The 13580-nt window shown below is 42.8% G+C and overlaps 1 protein-coding gene across 1 annotated transcript in view; it reads left to right on the top strand.

The window, feature by feature from the left end:
- Positions 1-12086: 12086 nt before the first annotated feature.
- Positions 12087-13580, top strand: part of LOC127208739 (T-cell-specific guanine nucleotide triphosphate-binding protein 2-like) — a 65288-nt gene continuing 63794 nt past the window's right edge. Inside the window, exon 1 of the mRNA XM_051168298.1 lies at positions 12087-12265. The gene's annotated coding sequence lies outside the window, so the exon portion shown is untranslated. The remainder of the gene's footprint in view (positions 12266-13580) is intronic.

The raw sequence follows: 13580 nt of genomic DNA, 5'->3' as shown, positions 1-13580 counted from the left end.
GATATTTTTAGCCAGGCATGGTGATGCAAGCCTTTAATCCTAACCTTTTATCTCTGCGAGTTCGAGGCCAGCCTGGTCAACATAGTGAGTTCCAGGATAGAGAGAGGTACATAAGGAGACTCCCATCCTAAAAAAAAAAAAAAAAAAAAAAAAAAAAAAAAAAGATAGATGATGATAGATAGATATAGATCTAAAAGATAGGTAAGGCTCAACATTATAAGGGTACAATTCTCCCTAAATTAGTCTATAAAATCCACTTGACCACACATAAAAATCTCTCTAGTGTTTGAGTTGCACTTCTCTCAGAAGTTCTCCCAGAGCAGTGAGAAGATTGAGGGCAGATGAAATTCTGGGTCCTGAAGGCTGAGCACAGGAACATCCCTGAAGGAGCAGGACCAGCAGAGACTTAGAAGAAGGAAGAAGAGAGGGGGAGGAGCAATTGTGAATAGAGCCCAAAGGCACCTTCTCCAGAGAGATGAGCAAAACTAACCTCACTAGTTCCAGCTGGTAAGAACAGGGGCACAAAATCTCCCCTTCTGCCTTTGTGGCAGGGAAAGGAGAGCAGGTTTGCACCAAGTACTCCCCAGAGCCTCTTCTCAGACACCGAGGATTGCTGGTGCGTGTCCACTGTGGACAGGTTTTAAACTTCACTCTAAGGAGGGTGGCCCACAGATACAAGAATAGTACATGGGAGGGCAGCTGCAAACACACTCTTTTAGATGTTGATAGCCCTGGATGGAAGGTGGTCGGTCAGCCTGCAACTAAGAAAGCTAAGCTCTGCAGCGGCAAGAATAATTCAGGATAGAAGCCACAGAGCAAGCCCCCAAATGCTCAGAATTGGTTGCAGGATGCAGCCATGGAAACCAGGATGGGTATGAGACTAACAAAGTGATCACCTGGAAGACTACTGAAGAAATGCACTGCCAGGCATGTCCCTCCCACCATACACAAATGGGTCCCTTCCTCACCACAGCAAACAGGTTAGACTGCTTCTCTGCGGAAAGGGGAGCAGTTACAGACCCAGGAAGCTGAGGCTACTGCAAGTACAAGGGCTGATGTGAAGATGGTACATTGTCTGGACTTTTCTCCTGGGCCCAGATTCATTTCTACCAAGGAGGAAATTTGAGGGCTTTCCCCACAATCAGGAATTTGAGGGGCTGAGGAATCACTTAAAGTTACTATTGCCAGACAGAAAAACAAACAAACAAACAAATCAGTTATATAACTCAAAATGAGGCTACAATAAGCATACCCCACACATGCTTAAAGCTAGCTTGGGTTTTTGTTTGTTTGTTTGGTTGGTTGGTTTTGGTTTTTCAAGACAGGGTTTCTCTGTGTAGCCCTGGCTGTGCTGGAACTTGCTCTGTAGATCAGGCTGGCCTTGAACTCACAGACATCCTCCTGCCTGTGCCTCCCTGGTGCTGGGATTAAAAGCCTGCACCACTACTGCCCATGCTAACTAACTTGTTCTTGATACTAATACTTAACACTTTAATAAAAAGCAGCATGTGAGGGCTAGCAGACGTAACATTTTCTATTCACTAGTGAAGGAAAACTAACAAGATGATAGAGATGAGAAAGGAGATGTCTCAGGGAAATATCAAAAGCATGAATGAGATAAGAAAGTGTTACAGACAAGAGCAAGGTTATGATGTGGAAAAAGAAGTGATAAAATTATAATGGGAAAAAGAAGCATTCGGAAGACAGATATTTAGAAAATAAAAATAGAAAATAAGCCCAGAACTCCTGGCAGACACTTTTACAGAAATATTTGAATTCATGCAAATTTACTTATAGACAAAATGTAGATTTGATTGAAGTAAGAAAAAATAAACAATCTAATTGTTCATTAAAGGAAACATTAAATAGATAATGGCATGGTGTGAATAAGAAATAGTTTTTAGTGAGTTGCTATTGAACTCCCTCTAAATTGTTATTAAGTGCAACAATGCACAGAAGGCAGTGAACAGTTTGCCCACAAAGCAAATATCTGGGCTAGTGTACAAGAAAACACAAACACTGACTCAGAGGAGAGAATCATATGAATCTGATTGCTGACACCGAGTTAGGGAAGAAAGTCCTTGTGGGACACATCTTTTATCCTTTGCATTTTTAAATTTTTAAGACAATGACATAGTTAAAATGAATAAAAAATATAATACTAAAGTGATGTCCAATAGCATTAGTCATGGTAATTTGTAGGACAAAGGTTGAAAAAAAATAAAAGCACAGAGTCGGCTGCAGTCACTTGTAAACATGAACTGAACAAGTAGCTAATATAATTTTGGAAGAAAATTCAGGGAACTTGCCTTGTCAATGAGGAAAACACAGCCTGAAGCTGTTTCACTGAAATGTCCTTTTGTATAGGGTCAGATGTTACCAAAGCCTTTGTTGTGCACTAGCAGAAGCACACCTGGGAATCTTGTTGAAGAGCTTTGCATCAGAAAAAGAGTGGAAAGGAGCCCCACCATGGAGCTTCTCACAGAGAAAGAAAAGTGCAAGTGGGAGAGAAAGGAGCACACACACCAACACACACACTTCCCCCAATAAGCTCCAAGTCCTAGTTAGCCTTTAAAAAGTCAACATGGGAAGGGGGTCGGGGGCCTTACGGGGAAATACATGCGTGGTAGAGAAAGAACAAGCAGCATCATGTATCCAAGAAGTGGACACGCAGGTGCTTGTAGTTGGTCCACAAGAATGAGTTTTATCGATGCCTTTCTGACAAAATCCGATGTCTCAATGTTGTAAGACAATTCTCCCCACATTCTGAGGAGCTAATGAAAACATCTGCCAGTTTCAAGGAGTCCAGCTGTTGCTCAATCTTCCCTCAACTTGGAAGTACCAAGCCACGCTCATTCTTCGTAAAAAAAACCTATGGCAAGACTCTGAGGATACCACCCGAGTGTCCCCCCTGTCTCCCCAGAATTAAGTGGTGACCAGTCATCTCTTCTCCAATTCTACCCATGAGTAAAGGACTAGGACAAAGAACCCATCACGTTAGAAGCCAAATGGACACACACAAGACTGCCGACACCTGAAGGGGGGTAAGGAGAGAGTGTCAGGAGGGGTGCGTTGCACAGACACTGGTGACCTTTAAAGACCTGGGTGGGGAGGAGCAGGATGCAGACAGGAAGAGCCTCACCTGCAAACACAGAAACAATGGCAGTGGCAAGTGCTGGGGACAACCAGGAAAGACCCCAATCAGCATCTTAAGGGCTTCAGTGACCAGGATCTGTTCGCCGCCGCCGCCACCCACCCAGCAACAGCTGCACCAGTCAGTGAGTTAGTGCTGACAAGCTGATGTGTTTCCACTTCCTTGAGAGAAATAGGTTTTTAAAAAGAAGTGCAAGTGGCTTGGGAAACAGAAGAGAAAGTTGTAGGAGGAAAAACTCTATTTAGGATGACTCTTGGAATCTTCTAGTATGCTACTCACATAGGAGCTGTGGAAACAGTGCCTTCCAAAGGCTGTGGAAAGGTTTTTGAAGAGATGCAGTCAGATGGGAAGAAGATGGGTGCTGAAAAAGGACTACAGCAGACGGAGAAGAGGGAGAAGTCCTCCCTAAATGCCTGGTACCATCATTAGGCATCAGGGAACGCGTCCCAGAAGAGTCGCCTCTAACCTCTAGTCTTACAGGCGAACCATGGACCAGGAGGGGAAGGAGAGAGCAAGCACAGAGTTCTCACCTGTCTACGTGACCCTTCGCCAGGGCCAGGACGAGTTCCTGCCTGAGAGGCTTTATCCCCTGTCGACTCTCACCTTCATCTCTACTGTGACTAAAGAAAGTTGCTTCAATCTTGATGAGCCCTCAGAGACCTGTCCTACACACACACACACACACACACACACACACACACACCTCTGTCCCAGTCTCTGGAAATTAAGCCTCTGAGGGGACAGAGCTTCCTGCAAAGTTCTCTGATCATCTCTGGGGCTGCAGCAAACTCCATCCCAGGGGAAGACATAGTGGAAACCAGGGCGTGGGGATTTCTATGGACCAACCTGGGAATAATGGCTTTTTTTTCCATTCCGAAAACAAGTAGGTGGCATTGGCTTTTGTGTTGTGATGTAGTCTACTTTGATGACAGCCATTAAGTAATGTATGTAGGTAGAACCAACAGCACATCTAGAATATTCTGGAGCCTCATACTTCTGTATCTTCCTGCATCTTCCTATTGCCAGACCCACTTGGGGTAGTTTCACTGGCCTTTACCTGAGAACTCAATTCTACTGTTTTTCCATGCCATCCTCAGGAGAGTACAGCAAACACACCCAGAGGACATTTGTCCCTGGCACTGTCCACCTTCTGCCCACCATCCTGTAAGCTCACAGGAAAATGGGTTTTTTTCATACTAAGAAAATTCCAAGACTAAAGGTAGAGGGCCACACCTGTGACCTCAGCATTTGGGAGGCTAAAGCAGTAATTTTGAGGCTAGCCTGGGCGAAGTGAGACTCTGTCTCAGAAAACAATACAAACAAACAAACGCCGTAGCTTGGCAGACAACATCAGACACACCTGGATGAGAATCTCACTTAGGTTTGACCCTGGGCAAGAGACCTAACCAATACATTTTCCACATTGTGAAAATCAAATTGTAATATAAAGTCATCTCCCAATGTGAGTCCTAAAACTTGTGGCTATTAATGTCACATCCTTTCGTCCTCTCTACAGCTTGTCAAGGACTGTGGTATTTGAGTACAAGTATCTCCTAATTCATCCCTCTGTCTTCCCCAAGGTCTCCTGCCTCCCTCCAGCAAATATTTAACCCCTCTGCTTTCATGCCACATGAATTCCACTTCCTTCTCTCTTTCTATTCTCTCTCCCTTTACTTTGAAACCTGTTCCTCCCCTTTCAGGGGTCCCTTTTCTACTTTAATCTACACACATACACAGAGAGGGAGGGAGGGAGCGAGGGAGGGAGGGAGGGAGGGGAAAGGAGAGAGAGAGAGAGAGAGAGAGAGAGAGAGAGAGAGAGAGAGAGAGAGAGAAAGAGAGAGAGAGATTTACCAGACCTGAATTAAGTTCAAGCCAAACAAATCCAAAGTAGGGAAATAAATGCAAAGTCCCACTCCTAGCCAAGGTTCTGTTTACAAATGATAGTAGCTGGACACTTATTTTCAACAGAGTGACACTGGGTACATCAACCACACCCCACTACCTCCCTTTTTTTTTTTTTCTCTTTTAAAAAAGAGAAAAAACATGAAAAGTTGGGTAGGTGGCTGGGTGGGTAGGTATCTGGGAGGAGAGGGAGGATACAGAAAAGAATATTCTTTTTTTTTTTTAAGTCATTCTCTTCTTTTTTCCATTTTTCTCATTTATTTTATGTGCATAGGTGTGATGGTGTCAGATGCCCTGAAACTGGAGGTACAGACAGTTGTGAGCTGCCATGTGGGTCCTGGGAATTGAATCTGGGTCCCTCTGGAAGAGCAGCCAGTGTTCTTAACCACTGACCCATCTCTCCAGCCCTCACAAGAATATTCTAAAAATGTACTAAATAAAAATTCTGAAAGAACAAATAAGGAAACATGGCACATTTGTCCTTCTGAACTTAGTTTATTTCACTTATCATGTTGTTCTCCAGTTAACTTCAGTTTTATTTACACCTGAAAAAAAACTGCATTGTGTGCATGTAGCACATCAGGCTGGTGACAGACATCTAGGCTTGTTTACTTCCTCAGCCTTTGTAAAAATATAGTGATACAAGCATGGCTGTAAAAGTATGCCTGTGGAAGAGACTTGATACCCTATGAGCATATACAGGGGGAGGAGGTCCCCCTCAGTCATAGTCATAGGGGAGGGGAGTAAGGGGGAAATGGGAGGGAGGGAGGAATGGGAGGATAGAAGGAATGGGATAACAATTAAGATGTACTATGAATAAATTAATAAAATATATATATTAATTTTAAAAAGTATGCCTGTGGTAGGTTGACTCAGTTTGTCAGAAACATACCCAGGAGAAGTGGAGCTGGGTCATATGGTAATTTTATTTTTAATTTTTTGAGGAACCTCCGTACTAACTCCCATAGTGACAGCATCATTTTACGTTTCTACCAGCATTATATAAGGGCTCTCTTCTTCTCCTGAATTCCTTTATGAAGGCACTTAGTGTAATGAACTTTCCTCTTAACACTGTTTTCATTGTGTCCCATAAGTTTGGGTATGTTGGGCCTTCATTTTCATTGAATTTTAGGAAGTCTAATTTCTTTCTTTGTTTCTTACCTGAACCAGTGGTGTTGAGTAGGGAGTTATTCAGTTTCCATGTATGTGTAGGAGTTTTTGTTAGTTCTGTTGTAGTGAAGTCCAGCTTTAATTCATTGGTTGTCTGATAAAGAACAATGGGTTAGTTCAATTTTCTTGTACCATTTAAAGTTTTCTTTGTGACTGACTATATGGTAGAATTTGGAGAAGGTTCTGTGCAGTGCTGAGAAGAAGGCTCACCGTTCAACATGTAGTCCATCCTGGCTGAAACAACTGGTCACATACCATCCACAATCAGGAAAGAGAACATTGACTCTTCCTAATGCTCATTTAATCTACCTCAGGATCCCATGATGAGAAAATAATCTGGCTCAAAATGAAGACAGGCACCTCTACAACATCGGTAATTACAACCAAGGTATTCCCCCACAGGGAAGGCCAAAACTGTCTCTCCGGTGTTGCTAGATTCAGTCAAATTGACAATTAGCACTCGCACCACAGATATATACAACATGCAATCACCAGGTTTATGCAATCAAAACTTCCAAATCTTTAAACATCTTTTAATGATTTTGATTCACAGGTAATTTGTATATGTTATGGGGACATTATAACATAACAACACAAGTATACAATGCCTTCTAACAAAATTAACATACCTTTGTTACCAATACAAAAACATTTCTTAGTCTTTGATGAATTTCAGTACCTCAATATACTTATTTATAAATAGATCACAGATTTTTTTCACCATATTTTACTGATTCTTTTGGAATTTCATATTATGCACCCCAGTCTCAATCATTTCCCTGTCTTTCCATGTCTGGTCCCTCTACCCTTATTACCTCCTGCCAAATAATTAACACTAAAAAAAAATAATGAAACAAGTTTTAATTTTAAAAAAGTAATTTTAAAAATCCAATTTCTGTCATCTATATACTCAATGGAGCATGGTCAAACTCTCAGCGGCCTGCCCCTTACATAAATCTTTCCCTTCTGGCACATTCTCCAGACACCATCAATTGTGAAGAGCTAACTTCAGCATCCTTGTCTCAGTTTTTAAGAGTTCTATTTGAAGGCATCCTGATTAATCTACTCCTTCATCTTTGTGACAGTTGGGATTGGAGGGGTTGTCACAGAAGCCCTCCACATCCCCATCATACCCAACTCTCCACCTCCACCATAGCACGACCCATGAACATCATGGGAAACCTATTACTTTAGAAGTTTCCTAAAATATAAAAATGAGTTTAAATGGAGTGACCCAACAATGGAATAGGAATATCTCTCCCAGCCACTATAGGCTACCAAATAAAATCCTCAGTGTAAAGAATAGGCTGCCTCTTTTTGAACTGGTCACTGAGATCCCATAGACCTCTAAACGTTACAGCTATTACCATTGTTCTTGGCTAACTCTCTAGAACTTGACAGTAAGCTCCTATTTCTGAAGGCACCACCCAACTGGGCCAAAGGGCATGGAGAAATTAAACTGGTAATGACCTGGAAGATTTATCCCTACTGGTTAGTTTTCATAGTTCTGTAAGGTTCTGTGCATGTTAGAGGAGGAGAAAAGTAATCAACAATATATCCCAGCTGTGAATCCTGCAAACTATAACAATGAATGCTTTGGTAAGATATACCCACTGGTGCAACAGCGGCACACATGTCATTGGAATAACCAAGAACTTCCTGGCTAGATTTAAAGCTTGTGTCACATGACCAGACTCCTGCCTGGTAAACTTAACTAAGCTAATAACACCCATATCTGGGCTAGAACATAGGCCATAGTGGGAGAACCTAGTGCTATTATTTTGCTAAATGGACACAGTAATAAATGCCTCCTAGGTTTTCATTGTTATACTGATAGATTAGTATATCTCTCAAGTCTTCCTGGAGAAGCTCCCTTTGTAGTAGTTGGTGATTCATAGAGACCAACAAGGGATCAACATACAGAGAATAAGAGACTGTGGAATGCTCAACTGTAAATGGTGATTCTATGTTGCACTTCTCTCCCCAAGGCTCAGGGAACACTGTGTAAGATGGTCAGGGAGACTGTCAGAGCTGGAGGCAGAGAACATCTGTAGAGAGACACTTTTTGCTGGACCATGACTTTTTAAAAGATCTATATCCTTATCCCTACCTATTCTCTCTATTCTTGTGAGGAAACATGTGCTAATAACTTCTTCTCTTTCTAATTCTTTTCTCTTGTGACACTACATTCTTTCCTTTCTGTTGCTTTATTTGTAAACTCTGGTAGCTTCTACAAGAGTGGTCTGCTCCTGATGGCCATTTACCTGTCTTTGTGTCTTGTAGCAGAAGCTTCCCTAACTGCACTGTGGCCTCAGGATGAAAATAAAGATGTAGACAGCTGTCCCCGGTCCTTATAACCCTAACTTGGTGTGCAAAACATCCAGTGACTCCATATATAACATATTTCTATGTTTTCAACACTTGTCACCATGCAGGAAAGTCTTGTGCTGCTGTGTTGGGAGAGGAAAGTGTTAGCAGTTGATATGTTCTGTCCTTGCTGAAGCCTGTCTCTGAACATGGGATTGTTTGGGTTTTATTGGTAGGAAGTGTTTCTGCAGTCTAAGCACATATAACCAAATACATAGAATAGATTACATGCTTCTGCTAATTCAGAAGGTGGCATTTTCCCCAGTTTCCTGTGATTTGAGTTTATTCTAGCTTAGGATGCCTGGGTGAGGGAAGATATTGGCATCATCAAGCTCCCAAATCTTTATTAGTGAAAAATCAAACAACTGGAATTTTGTTTTTAAAAACAATGAGCAAGTCTGGGAGGTTTCAAGCTGTGTGTGATTTACAGAAGGTGTATATGGTACATACAGAAGTGTGTCAAGGTCTCTGAGCCTGGACGTTCTCATTCTAAACATTAAATGATCACTAATTAATTCCATCAGCCAAGCAGTGTTGAGACAGAACCCATTGGGTAGCTCAGAGTAGGGGTTCGATGTTTACTACTTGTATTATCCTTGGTTAGTACAACAGTTTGAGCAGACTCCCCTGGGCCCCGATCCACGCATCACGATGTTCTTCTTATAGGTTTCTAGGGCCCTCTGAGTCCTTCTATTTCCCCATCTCCTATATTTCTCTTATGTAGAGTCTCAACAGGATGTCCTCACATCTATCCCAATCTCCTGGTAAGTGAAGACTTTTGTGGGACATGCCTTTTGGGCTAGTGTCCAATTATAAGTGAGTATATACCATGTGAGTCTTTCTGCTTCTCGGTTCGTAGGGGAGAGGAATAGGATGAAAGCAGGAGGGAGGGAGGAACGGGATGATACAAGTGATGGGATAATAATTTATCTATAATCTGAATAAATTAATAAAATTAAAATTCAAAAAAGGAGAGACAAAACCCAAGAAAGTCAGGTGTGAGTGGTGTATACTGATTGGATTTGTGTCAACTTGACACAAGCTAGAATCATTTGAAAAGAAGGAACCACAATTGAGCAAACTCCTCCAGTATTCTCATTCTGTGTGTGTGTGTGTGTGTTTTGTTGTTGTTGTTGTTATGTGTTTCTCTCTCTAGTTCTGACTGTTCTAGAATGTAGACCAGACTATCCTAGAACTCACAGAGATCTGCCTGTCTCTATCTCCTGAATGCGGAGATTGAAGGCATGCACCACAATGCCTAGTACGCATTTTCTCACTTAATGATTAGTATAGGAAGTTCTAGCTCATGATGGATAATGACAGCCCTGGGCTGGAGGTCCTAGGTTCTATAAAAGGCCAACCAAGCAACCCAGGGGAGAACAAGCTAGTGGACAACACTCCTTAATGGTTTCTGCTTCACTTCCAGCCTACAGGTTCCAGCCTTGAGTTTCTACTCTGTCTTCTGTCAGTGACGTAGAACTATATCCTCCCCAGGTTGCTTTGGTCATGGTGTATTATCACATCAGTAGAAACTCTAACTAAGATAGTGTGGGTATAAGTGTGGGTGCTGGGAGGGATAGGTGTTAGTTACACTGTACATATCTGTATTAATAGATATTTGGGCTGGGGTGATAATATCCTGTAGAACACTGAGATGTTGACACCATGATCTGGACCCTAGTTCTGGTTATCTGAAGGCATACAGTGAATATGTCTCCTCCCTCACACAGACTGTCACATAATTAGTGAATTCCTGTCTGAGAACTAACCACAGCTCTTGCGTGGTTTCTCAACCAAAGGGAATAACTTGTTGGAGTAGCTGCAACCTTGTTGGAAGAAGTGATTCACTGTGGGGCAGGCTTTGAGGTCTTGGATTCTTAAGCTATGACCAGAGTGGCACAATGTCTCCTTCTCTACCTGCCAATCAAAGTAGAACACTCAGCTCCTTCTCCAGCACCATGCCTGCCTGCATGCCTCCGTGTTTCTAGCCATGATGATTATGGACTAAAGCTCTCAATCTGTAAGCAAGCCCCAATTAAGTGTTTTCCTTTATAACCATTGCTGCGGTCTCTTCAAAGCAATAGAAAGCCTAACTAAGACAGTGGGCATGTCAAAGCATTCCCTTCATGCCCATGCTCTCAAGAGCATTCACTTATAGACCATGTGATTCTTTCTTGAATGCCTTGTAGAAAGAACATTCTGTACTCTTCCCAACCCATAGTTCACATCTTGCTTACTAAGGCTCTCACGGCGCCATTGGAAGCTTAGCAAATATATTTAGATATCTAGTTGCATAACAACGCTGTGGGGTTTGGACATGGCTCCATGGTAGAGAACTTACCTAGCAAGTACGAGGCTGTGGCTTTCACTTTCAGCACTTCAACAACAACGACAATGACACCAACAACAAAAAAAACCTAAAAGATAAAACAAAAGAACATGGCTGAGCTGAAAGAAATACAATATCGGGGAAGGTGGGGGGGGGGGGGGGAGTGGGGTAAAGCTCATAGTTTGTTGCCAAGGACACAGAATGAGGCAGTCTCATGGTGGCCAGATGACTGAGGAAATGAAAATTTTGTATGAACTCTCTGGATCTTGAAAGATAGAAACAGAAATGGCTGGAGGCCTCATGAGTTCCCCTCCCCTACTCTCCTATCCCATCTCCCCTCCACATATGGTCACGTAGAACTCCACCACTGCCCAACTCATTTTACTCAAGTGTACAGCTCAGGTCTGTCCTTGAATGACCTAGAGAGCACTGGGCTCTGTGGAATGAACTATGAGCCATTCTATGGCCACACCAGTTATTGAGTCCCAGGTTAGTGGGGAGAAGAAGTCAGGCCCTGGGATCTGGGAGCCTGAGAGATCTGGAGAAATATGGATACCTGATTTTTTTTAGAGGTGAATTCCCAGGGTTTGCTGATGGAGGAGAGGTGAGGAGCAAAAAGAGTGGAGGATGATCCACTGGTTACAGTTTGATAACACAGAGGTGGCAGTAGTTCTAAAATATGGCATAAATCATGCCGTACCTATGTAAAATTATCTGACCTGGCACAAGCATCTACTGAGGTCCTTCCAGTAGACTTCAGGCATGTAGGCATGTGTTTCATAAGCAATAGGTATGCTGAAATGTACGATGGTAGAATGGTTAAAGGCCGTGGGCTCAGATTGTGACACTCAAAATAATACAAAGATAACTCTTCACATATAAGAGAGGTCTCAGCTCCTGAGCTCTCATTGATCCTTTGACACTCCTGTGAACACACTTTCTGAGATTCTGATAACACAGCTTGGCCCACCTGCGACCTTCCTTATAGGATCATATGTGTACTTTGCACTTGATTCCTACAAACTAGGCATTCCAGGAATAGAAACTGGAACCTACTCTGACTGCAGCCCCCTCCTTGTGTGGTTTAGATAAATAGGGCTCAGATCCAGCCAGAAAGGTGCAGAGAACAAGGGCTGTGTGTGGACCAGGACCATCAGACTGTCCATGCCAAGTCCTCCTCCTTTCTTTGGGCAGTTCTTTCCAGGACACCAGAACTCCACACATCATCTCTTTTCCTCCTAAGCATCCTGAGCCTGAATTCCAGTTTTAGGTAAAGACCTTTCTTGAGAGGAGAGTCTTCACAGAGGTGCCATTGCCATCAGATCAAGGTCACCGCTGCCAAGGTGAGTGAGGGGTTTCTAAGTTCATCTTGGCCAGTAACCCTGTGTGTGTGCTGACATGAAGAGTGGATCCTGACACCATGGAAGGAGAGCTCGGGGCTTTGTACTCGGGGAGCATTCACAGCAGTATCCTACACGGGCCATGTTCTGTACCACAGAGCATCCCAAAGCAGAGAGGCCACATCCGTTCCTTCAACCTGCGTGCTGCATGCAGGCTTTGCTGCTCCTCTGAAGCAGCCAAGACTGGAGAAAGATGGCAGGTTGGGCTACCCAGATGATCTTGGAGTCTATGATGTAAGCTCTTCATTTGCACCATGGAGATACAATGTCAGATCAGAAACAACTACAGACAGTCTCTGGCAGATCATGTGGGGCCCTTTAGTTTTCAAAGATTCTGCTGCTTTCAGTCAGTTGTTATTCTGAATGAATTACATTATAGTCCTTGCTGTTTCACTCTTGTAGTTTGCAAAGCCCTTGACTATGTATCTTCAGGATTTTGGCAATAATATGACTTCAGGAGTCTCTTTCTCTGCCCTGTGTATCTGGAGTTCTATAGGCCTCGTGTATCTATTTGGACATGCTCCTCTGGCCTTATATTTAATGTTGTTTTTGCTAGGATTCATTGAAAATATTTTCTATGCTGTTAAGGAGCTCTTTTATGCCCATACATTTCATGGTGTTAAAAAGATCACACATGGTCTGTTCAAAGTTTTTTTCCCCCCATTGTTATGTCCATCCTTAGCTAAGTCTTCCAGCTCCTCTATTGTCCTCGACTCCCCATATTGTCTCCTGCATGTGATCCCTCTGGTGTTGAGCCTTTCCGTTCACGGAGCATTTGACATACCAAGTGCTGTTCTCTAGCTTCGGCTACGTCAAGACTTTCTCCAGCATTTCTCTCTGTTGAACTTCATTGTCATGCCATGTCGACCCCTGAATATCACTCGGCTGACTGAGTCCTTTTTCTTTGATGACATTTATAATCAATCTTTTGAATTCTTTGTCTAGCGTTTCATCTAAGTCATGCTCATCAACACTGGAAGAATCACTGGGGTTTGTAATTTTTAGAGGAGACAAGCTGTCTTGGTTTTTCATATAACCCTTTTTATGTTTTCAAATTTGTGGTTAAGAGTTAGATACATACATACATACCAACACACACACACACACACACACACACACACACACACACATACATTTATGGGAGAAAGCAGTTGGGTAGACCTTGGAGGTTCTGATTCATGGTGTGGTCAGCAGGGGCCAGGTGAACTCAGGTGTCTAAAACTCAAAAGTGAAAATGCTGACCTCCCTGAGTAAGTGG

Source organism: Acomys russatus, chromosome 25, assembly GCF_903995435.1.
Source record: "Acomys russatus chromosome 25, mAcoRus1.1, whole genome shotgun sequence".
NCBI lineage: Eukaryota > Metazoa > Chordata > Mammalia > Rodentia > Muridae > Acomys > Acomys russatus.
Note: the sequence above shows the minus strand (reverse complement) of the source record. Positions and strands in the feature narration are given on the sequence as shown.